Raw genomic sequence first — 11,519 nt, forward strand, 5'->3', positions numbered from 1 at the left:
TACTTGTAATTAATTTAATATCAATAGGTTGTCTATTGTTACTTGAAAGAATTTTATTTAAAAAATCGACGATAAAAATGGATAGGTTGCTAGCTATACTACTCTTCTTGGTTTCCAAACAAGCGTAGTTTGGTTTATTTGAATTTATCGGCAAAGGTTGTGAAGGTCCAAAGGAGAATGGAAATAATGGTTCATGGATAGGTGACTGGATAGTGGGAGAGTTTGATTTTCTCTTCTTTTTCATTGGAGGACTAAAGCTTACAGGATTGGGTTGGGAAAGGAAATTATTTTGATTGCAATTGGTATTTTTAGGAATTTGATTAGGTTGTGATAATGACATACGATGGTTGTTAGGAAGAACAGGAAAATTTTGGTCATAATTTGTTAGCGGTGAAAAAGAGTTGTGATTTACTAGACTGGATAAGGAGTTTTCAGAAATTTCTTTAGCTTCTTTAAAGGAGGTTTTTTGCTGTATCATTATATTTTTAATTTTTTTTTTGATTATCGTAAGAGGGACACTTTTTTGAGATAGAAACATGATCTTTGCTTTTACAGTGTATACAAAAAGTTAAATTTTTATCACAATTATGTTTATCGTCTTTAATTTCTCCACAATTGATACACTTTTCTTCAGTACTGTTACACTGCTTAGATACATGCCCAAATTTAAAACATTTGAAGCATTGGGTCACTCTTCATACAAATTGTTCGACAGGAAAAAAGACTCTATTAAAAGCTACTCGATCAGGTAAAATATTCCCCTCAAAAGTAACAACAATAGTTTTTTTTGGTACAAATTCAACTGTTCTGTCTTCTTTTTGGACTTTTCTATTTAATCTGTAGATATTAGTGACGCGTGAGTGTGATTCTATATTTTCCATAAGATAGTTGATATCGTAACAAGTATCAACATCTCTTACTAACCCTTTAATTTCAAGTAAGTGATTTGGAATAAATGCTTTTAAATTTTCTGACTTTAGGAGGGGATGTTTAACTAAATTATTTGCTTCTAATAATGATTTTAATAAAACCTTAATCCGGTTTCGGCCTATACTCTTAATTTCCAAAATGTTATTAAGTTTAAATTTTTTAAAAAGGATATGGGCAACTGTCATTGCATGCAATTTTCCTACATTATTTTCAGTGCTTTCTATGTATACCCAAATATTTTGTACATTGTACTTATCTGAAAGAATATTGAAAGTTTTCGGTTCCAACTGCTTTGTTTTCTGGAGGTTACTATCACTTGGATTATTACTAGTAACACTTGAAATTAAAATACTGTTATCCATATCAGCATCTGTCGTCACAAAAGACGTCGGTTGTGTAGTTTTGTCCCCCATCGGGGACCGATATTTATTAGTTGTCAGAATACACTTGTCTTCTTAATTGACTTTTCACTAAAATTTTAAAGTTTACCTATATAAATAGGTATACAATTTTATTCACTGACAAAAACTGTTACTTTTTCAACTCGTATGAAAGTTTAAATAATACTTTTTGAGCTAAAAATGTTAATTTTTACTAAGAGTAGATTTTACTTCGTACTATCAGTTTGAAGTTTAAAACGTCAATGAATGAGTTTGTTAATGATAATTAAAATTAGACTGCATTTATTTTTTCTCCAAGTTTATGGTAAATTCTATACAATAACAACAATTTTATATTTACTAACAAAATGATATTAATTTTCCGCGAAGAAATGGGAACTATAAATTGCTGTAAGTGCTTGTTTAAGGTGGCTTTGAAATAATTGACACAAGAACTGTCACATGTAAGATTTTAATTATCTGTACGTTTTTATTTTTGTTATTGATTATAATTGTTTGCCATATTGTTACCTAACAATGAATTTTAATCGTGAAGAAATGACCGACATGATGGATTTTAGGAGAGTGTTTCAAAAACTCACTAGTTGCCACAAGAATTTATAAGGGACGGTGTCCATAGCGCCAACAACCAAATAAGAGAGCATTTAACAACTTATTAGACAGGTTTAATCGTACCGGTTCTGTTTATGAAGCAAAGGAAAAAACAAGAATCATTATTACGGATGAAAATGAATTAAATGTTTTACTGCCTGTTACAGAAAATCCTCATACAAGTATTCAAAATATTACAAGAGAGCAAGATATAACCTATGGATCAAGAAAAACAACATGCACCCATATCATATACAATTACATCAGGAACTTGTTGGGGATGATTTCGAACGAAGAGTACAATTTTGTCAATGGTCACAACAACAAATAGTTATATAGAGACATTTTTTTGAGTTTGTCCTTTTTTTTGGAGACGAGGCAACATTCCACAAAAATGGTACTGTAAACAAACATAATTTTCATTATTATTCCACAACAATCCGTACTGTGCTCAGACACATAGTCAAGCGAGATGGTCCTTAAATGTTTGGGGTGGAATCATAGGCAAAGGCGTTATAGGTCCTTTTTTCTTTGAGTAATCGGTAAATGGTTAGGTTTATCAATAAACATCCGCCAACATATGTGGTACCTTCACGACGGAGCCCCTGCTCACCACAACGCACTTGACAACGGTGAACTCGACGAACTATTTCCTGAAAGATGGATAGGAAGAGATGGGTCAGTTCACTGGCCACCCAGATCACCAGAATTAAGCGAAGTTGACTTTTTTTGGGTTATATTAAAGACGTAGTGTATAGGACACCTCCAACAATAGTTGACGATATGAAAATAAGGATTCAAAACGCCTTTCAAAGTGTTACACAACAAATGCTTACAAACATCAGTAGGTCTTTCGAAACTCGTTTCCAGGCTTATGTAGACGTCAGGGAGGTCATTCTGAACACCTTTTATAACATAAGAAGTACGTTGAACATTTTTTTTATATAATTTGGTTTTTTTGAATAAATTTTAATAAATTAAAATATTGTTATTAATAACTATATAATACATGTTGTTATCAACAATAAAACTAAATTATCTCGAAAACTAATAACTTTAGTTATAGGGAATATTTAAAAGATATGTAAGTATAGTGATAGAACTTTTTGATAATAATATAAAATACAGGGTGTTCTATTTAAAATTATGAAGAAAATCTGGTATTTACATTTTGACTTACCCTGTATACAATTTGTGTTGTTATAAAAAAAAGTGTACGTTGTTCCAAAACTACTTTAATATTGACTGTCAAAAGCATTAAAAAAATAAGTTTATAATACACCGTTAGAAACATACAGGTCGATCAAATCAGTATGATTTTTTAATAAAAGTGCTCGTAACTTTGAAACACTCAGTATAACCCTAGACAAGTGTTATATCTGTAGAATCAGAAAAATGTAGAGAAACCAGATTTTGAATAAAATACAGGGTGTTCCATTTAAAAAAACATAACTTTGGTTTGGCACCGTGTTATGGAGGACCCTGTATATTTCTCACTAATTTTAAAAGATGAACATTAAAGGTGTCTATAACTTTGATTAACAACTTTTTTCATATATTGTTTAATAACAGATATATTGGACTTTGTCACAGAAGTTGATCACCCTGTATAGCATATGCTTTTTAATGATCAATTTAGAAATAATTTTTATAATAAACCAAGATTTTAAGAAATCTTTTCATAAATGACGTGGAAAATTAATTTTATTCATGTGTTAGTAAAAAACTACCCCCCTTTGTATCGAATTTAAAAAATGAGCTATATATATTTTTGAATTGTTCATTTTTTTCCCTTTTCATTGATATATAACAATATTATATTGTTTTATGCTAAAATTCACTGTAAGGTAGCCCTGTTTCCAATAGTAAAATAATAAAAATAATATTAGTTTTAGAAAGATATTTTTTTTTAAAACAATAATTAAAAAAATCTTTTCTTAATTTTCATAACTAACGTGGAAAATTAATATTTAAATCAATAAATACTTTAGCTAAAAATTTTATGGAGTACGCTCATGGCATTTATATTTCATTCACTATCGAGAATCGGTTTCCGCTCAACTATGCTGGGTTTTTACGTTAGCGGGCCGAATGTATCTTCTCCGCATAATGCAAAAAATTTACAGCTATGGTGAGTAAAAGCCGATCGGTATATGGTAGCTACATTTTTACGTTTAATTGTGGTCATGAACATTTATTCAGAGGTATATGATTAATATTCTATCAAGAGGTTATTATTTTGCAAAAAGTCACTCTTTGCTTTAAAGAAATCTTTGGTTTTGCAACTTTTTTTGGGTTATGTTTTATGATAAAATTCACTGTAAGGTAGCCCTGTTTCCAATAGTCAAATAATAAAAATAATATTAGTTTTAGAAAGATATTCCTTTTTAAAACTTTAAGACAAAAAATCTTTTCTTAATTTTCATAAATGACTTGGAAAATTAATTTTATTCATGTGTTAGTAAAAAAACTACCCCTTTGTATTGAAATTAAAAATGAGCTATATATATTTTTGAATTGTTCATTTTTTTCCCTTTTCATTGATATATAACAATATTATATTGTTTTATGATAAAATTCCCTGTAAGGTAGCCCTGTTTCCAATAGTCAAATAATAAAAATAGTATTAGTTTTAGAAAGATATTTCTTTTTAAAACTTTAAAACAAAAAATCTTTTCTTAATTTTCATAAATGACTTGGAAAATTAATTTTATTCATGTGTTAGTAAAAAAAACTACCCCTTTGTATTGAATTTAAAAATGAGCTAGAGTCGGACAAACATAAGTTTGGGATTGCGACGTAGCGTTTCGCGCAGACAAGCGAACCATTTCTACCAGTGGCGGACGAAAACAGGCAGATTTGAAATAAATTTTTATAAGTAAATTATAATAGCACCTAAATTATATTTAATTAAAGCGAAGAATGAATTTGTTTCTTTTTATTTTCATAGTTTTTAATGATTATGAAGCTTATAATCAGTTGCATTTGATAAAATAATGAGCAAAATATTAAGAGTACTTTAATATATGACAAATTCCTCAATATTTACAATTATTTAATAACATTATCAGGAAGGAAGGAAGGATTTCAACTATAAAAAAAATTAAACAAGTGTTTATTTTTACTAATTCTAATGTATTTATTTTCTAAACAATGATTCCAAACAAAGTTTTAATTACGATTCTTCGGATGGTTCTAAGATATCTATTCCGGAATTTGAAGTTTCTCGGAAATCGAAATCTAAACAAATTATCGATTATAAATACTTGGTACTTTTGAAAAAACATTCTTCATAATTGTAAATTGTAGAAAGTTGAACTAAAACGATGTCAACAAAATATCAATTTAAAATACATTATCCATTATACAATTTTATTTTTTAAGCTGAATAATTACTTTTACTATGTTACCTAAAGCCTAATCCAATTATCGTTTTCCTTAATGTTTCCTTTGACCCTGGAAATTCCATTTGTTTGTTCTTTAGTTTTTGATAGATACCTTAAATAAATAGAAATCGTTAAAATATTTGGAAAGTAAATCTTCTTTTATACTTTAAGTAAATAAAATTGTAAAAGAATTGTATCTATTTACCATTTTTGTTAAAAATGCATCTATATCAGTGTGTTTACGAAAAAACTTTTATTTCGTTCTAAACGGGTACAAACAATTGTTTTATAATTTTACTTACTCTATTTTATTTACCATAAAAAATATAGGTATCAATTTCCCATTAACTAATAGTTTTTTAACTTTTAAACTATTTACTATTAATTTTAGGGGATCTCTTCTCGATGGTGTAGAAGTCGTATATAATATTTTTGATGGTTTTCACTTGTCCACTGCGCAATTCAATTTTTTTGGAACGACAACGTTTTCTTTTTGGACTTTTAAAAGATAAACTAGTCGCTCCATTTTTATTTACGTCTCTACCTTCTTTTCTTATTTTGGTTAAGGTGTTTTTGCTTATCCCCGTCGCTGCTAGAATCCTATCCCTACAATTACCAATGTTAAATGTTACTAAACGAAAATATTGCGAAAAAAATTGCAAAAGATTGGCGTGAAAGAAGAAACAGTGCCTAAAATCTTGTGTATTTGATCAGAGCATCCTTCCTGTTAGGACGGATGGCTCATAAACATGGACATTAACAAAGGCCAACATAAGCAAAATAGAAAGGACTCACAGAAAATATCTATTGTATTAATTCATGTTTTATTCCATGTTGGGAATAACACTTCAAGATAGAAAACCAAACAAATGGATAAAAGAGAAAACAAACGTAAAAAATGTAACTGAGCATATTCAGGGTTAAAGTGGAGATTTGCAGGCCACAATGCGAGACAGGAAGATAAAAGATGGAATGCTGAAATACAAAACAGGATACCGTGGACGCAGCTGCAGGAACTCACTGGAAAAGCGCAGCCAAGGACAGACAGATATGGAAAGATTTGGGAAAAGCCTATGTCCAAAGGTGGATAGAAATGGGCTAAAGAAGAAGAAGAATCTGATGAAACTTCATAAATACAATTATAATAAGAATAATAGTAACTTTAATATCAAGAAAATAAAATGTCATTAACAATACTTACGTCAATTTACTTAAAGGTATTAACAGGTTTTCGGTTGTTTTGAAATGTGCTGCCTCTTGTTCCATAAATGTAGTAACATTATAAATGATTGCCTTTGCTTGGCTATTCAATCCCAGCCCTTTGATTCCTATCTTTTTATGAGGCATATTGTTAAATAACTAATGACTTAACTTAACGCACTAGAGATACACTAAATGTCTTAATAATACACTAATTACTACTATACCAAACACTAAGCTAAAAACTATTAATAAAATATCCAACACGATCAAACCAATAAGTTAAACACTCTCTGCGATACGTAATGCACTTCTAACTACGACACTGGCGATCAGCAAACTGGCCGTTTCCATGGTAACGCTAGTAAACAAGAACCACTGCGCATCATCGAGTTTTAAATCATATTCCCAAACTTATGTTTGTCCGAGTCTATATATATTTTTGAATTGTTCATTTTTTTCCCTTTTCATTGATATATAACAATATTATACTGTTTTATGATAAAATTCCCTGTAAGGTAGCCCTGTTTCCAATAGTCAAATCATAAAAATAATATTAGTTTTAGAAAGATATTTCTTTTTAAAACATTAATTCAAAAAATATTTTCTTAATTTTCATAAATGACTTGGAAAATTAATTTTATTCATGTGTTAGTAAAAAACTACCCCTTTGTATTGAATTTAAAAATGAGCTATATATATTTTTGAATTGTTCATTTTTTCCCTTTTCATTGATATATAACAATATATTGTTTTATGATAAAATTCCCTGTAAGGTAGCCCTGTTTCCAATAGTCAAATAATAAAAATAATATTAGTTTTAGAAAGATATTTTTTTTAAAACAATAATTAAAAAAATATTTTTTTAATTTTCATAACTAACGTGGAAAATTAATATTTAAATCAATAAATACTTTAGCTAAAAATTTTATGGAGTACGCTCATGGCATTTATATTTCATTCACTATCGAGAATCGGTTTTCGCTCAACTATGCTGGGTTTTTACGTTAGCGGGCCGAATGTATCTTCTCCGCATAATGCAAAAAATTTACAGCTATGGTGAGTAAAAGCCGATCGGTATATGGTAGCTACATTTTTACGTTTAATTGTGGTCATGAATATTTATTCAGAGGTATATGATTAATATTTTATCAAGAGGTTATTATTTTGCAAAAAGTCACTCTTTGCTTTAAAGAAATCTTTGGTCTACTCATTTTTGGGTTAAAAAATACCTGAAAAATTATTTCCTTTCGGGAAATTTTTGGTTTTGAAAGTCAGGTGTGAGTTAATTTTCCTAAATGCAAGTAATATTTATATTTTAGAATGTATGTTTGTTTAAATATTTAAATTAATAATAAAATTTTATTAATTCAAATAGTTTCAACACAGAAAAGTCAGTTGTAGGTTAAGAAAATAACTGAAATATTATCTACACTTTTTATTTTATTAAGATTACCATATAGTTTTTGGACATATATCCCAAAGGAAAAATTTTCATTTTTTTAATATATGTGTGTTTACCTATTTAAACCAATAACACAATGTTATTAATGTAGATAGTTCCAACAAAGAAAAGTCAGGTGTGGGTTAAGAAAAGAACTGAAATATTATTTAAACTTTTCATTTTATTAAGATTACCTTATTGTTTTCGCATATCACAAAATGAAAGTTAGACAATACAAACAATACAAATGCTTTAACACCTCCCGTACACATATTTTTTTTTCACTTGAGTTTTTTTTTTCATTTTCGTATCCAAGCCGACGGCGCATTTTGTTGTCACGTTTTGATGTTTACATCCACTTGTTAGGCACCCCGTACACATATTCTTTTTCACTTGAGTTTTTTTTCATTTTCGTATCCAAGCCGACGACGAACACTCCACAACTACGGTTTAAGCTGTTTTCTATGTCCACTAGTCCACATCAGGTGACATTTTTAAATGATTTATAATTTCACGACCTTTTACGACCGAAAACTTAGGTACGTGAAAACATGAAGATGATATTAGTAAAACTACTTGGATAGTACCTACGGTTTTATAGCTTAATGGAATGGGTATGGAATTTTAAAATCCCTGCTTTGATCATGAGCAGGTGACCAGCCAATGAAATGTATGCAGCACCCCCACCTAGTGTGTTTTAAAGTACCAACCTTTACAAATGCATGTGATATCCAACTAAATCTTAAATCATGGTTGGGTACTTTTAATTTATGCAATTATAAAATACAATGTAGTGAAACACACGTATTTTTTAATTATTACTGTTCGCATGCATGAGGTTTTATTTTATTCCCCTTTGTCTTCGATTTTCACTATATGTCTCCATGTGTAACTACGTCGATTAAGAGGGAAATATTTCTTAATTTTTCACCCCATTCCATAGCGTTCATTCACAAGTAACAATTATAACATTCCGCTGCTTTTTGCATGTTACAAAAATCATGGTTAATAATAAAGAAGCATTCACCTGTTACTTCAGATCTTGAGATATGTACACAGTCAAGAATATAAGACACACATTACTTTGCGTACAGGAGAAGATGAAGAGCGTCATGGTCACTGATTTTTGTTAATGTGAATTCCTTTGCTAATCATATATATATTGTTGGCGTTACCTAATTAGTATTCACCCTATTACCTAATTAATATTCACCCTCGTTTATTGACCGCTCCACCAATTTGCACATACAAATACTCACTACTTATTTCAAATGGAAATTTTTTTCATACAATAATCATGTATACAGGGTGTTCCAATTAAGAGAAATAACGTCATCGTTGATTTTGTTGAATGGCAACACTGTCATTTTGATAGCTATTTTGATAGGGTTTGTAAAGTTATACATAACTACAAAATATTAAATATTTATCCCTTAAATTTACAACATAATAAAAATAACATTAAATCTATAAATTGAGACACCCTGTATACATTATTTTGTATGTAAAAAATTTCGATTTGAAATACTATAAAGACAGGTCTGAACATTTTTCAAAAAAAAGCAATTATTATTTGAAATATTAAGTTTATTCCACATTACAGACATAGTTTTATTTTTTATTATCTTTTAAATGTTAAAAAATAAAAATTTGATATTTTGCAGTTATGTATAACTTTACACGCTCTATCTAAATAGCCATTAAAATAACAGAGTTGCCATTTAAGAAAATTAACGATGACGTCATATCTCTAAATAGGGACACCCTGTATACATTATTATTGTATGTAAAAAATTTAGATTTGAAATACTAATCGACAGGTCTCAGCATTTTTCAAAAAAACAATTAGTATTTGAACTATTAAATTTATTCCATTTGGCTGACACACGCTGTATATACAGAGAGTCTGTAATTTGGAATAAATTCAATATCTCAAATACTAATTGTTTTTTTGAAAATTGCTCAGACCAGTCGATTAGTATTTCAAATTGTCCTTTTTGACATATAATAATAATGTATACAGGGTGTCCCAATTTAGAGATATGACGTCATCGTTGATTTTCTTAAATGGCAACACTGTCATTTTGATAGCTATTTTGATTGGGTGTAAAGTTATACATAACTGCAAAATATCAAATTTTTATTTTCTACCATTTACAAGATAATAAAAAATAACAAAGAAAAAAAAAATAAGTAATCAAAGAATAATTGAATTTAATTATTTCAATTAAGCAAATGCTCATAATGTTGCCCTCAATTATTGTCAAATGGTCAATGGACACTATTATGAGCATTTGCTTAATTGAAATAATTAAATTTCATTATTATTTGATTACTTGTTTTTCATAACTGTTATTTTTTATTATCTTATAAATGGTAGGGAATAAAAATTTTGAAATTTTGCAGTTATGTATAACTTTACACACCCTGTCAAAATAGCTATCAAAATGATAGTGTTGCCATTTAAAAAAATCAACCATGCCGTCATATCTCTAAATTGGGACATTCTGTAAACATTATTCTTTTATGTCAGAAATGACAATTTGAAATACTAATCGACGGGTCTGAGCATTTTTCAAAAAAACAATTAGTATTTTAATTATTGAATTTATTCCAAATTACAGACATAACTTTGTGATTTTTTATTATCTTGTAAATTGTAAAAAATAAAAATTTTATAATTTGCAGTGATGTATAACTTTACACACCCTATCAAAATAGCTATCAAAATGACAGTGTTGCCATTTAAGAAAATCAACGATGCCGTCATATCTCTAAATTGGGACAACCTGTATACATTATTATTGTATGTGAAAAAGGACAATTTGAAATACTCATCGACGGGTCTGAGAAATTTTCAAAAAAACAATTAGTATTTGAGATATTGAATTTATTCCAAATTACAGACTCTCTCTGTATATAGTTTTGTTATTTCCTGACCGTGAATTTTTTAAATAGAAACTTTTTAATTCCTGGGTTTTTCGGTCTTATAAATGAAACACTTTGTTATGGCTTAAACGTTTCGGCTACATGCCATTTTCAATAAGCACTTTAATTAATAATAATAAACATTACATAAATAAAGCACTAAAAGTAACATTGCACTTGTTGGCTTGCCGTTTTGTTGTGGAATGCGAGCTTGGCTCCTGAAAACATACGGCAGAATTCAAATTGCCGTTTGTTAAGGACCGTATTCAAAATTTTTGCCAAAGATACATTTACAAAAATAGAATCAATTTATTAAATTATGATATATATTGGAGAGATCCTTGATGTCAGTTTTGTTGTTTATACAACGTTGATCTTTCTTTACATGGATCATCTCCAATATACACCTTTTGTTATAGTCTTGTTCTTTTTCTAAAATCTGTACATTTTCAAAATCAAAAGCATGGTTATTTTCTATGGAATGTTTGGCTAATGCTGTAGTGTTTACATTGTTGGTTTGTACACTATGTGTGTGTGCAACAATCCTTCTAAGTATATATTGATGCGTTTGCCCAATGTATGTCGAATTGCAGTCTTTACAATTTACTTTATAAACAACATCTGACTGCGGGTCCTTAG

The sequence above is a fragment of the Diabrotica virgifera genome, chromosome 10, assembly GCF_917563875.1.
Source record: "Diabrotica virgifera virgifera chromosome 10, PGI_DIABVI_V3a".
In the NCBI taxonomy this organism is placed as follows: domain Eukaryota; kingdom Metazoa; phylum Arthropoda; class Insecta; order Coleoptera; family Chrysomelidae; genus Diabrotica; species Diabrotica virgifera.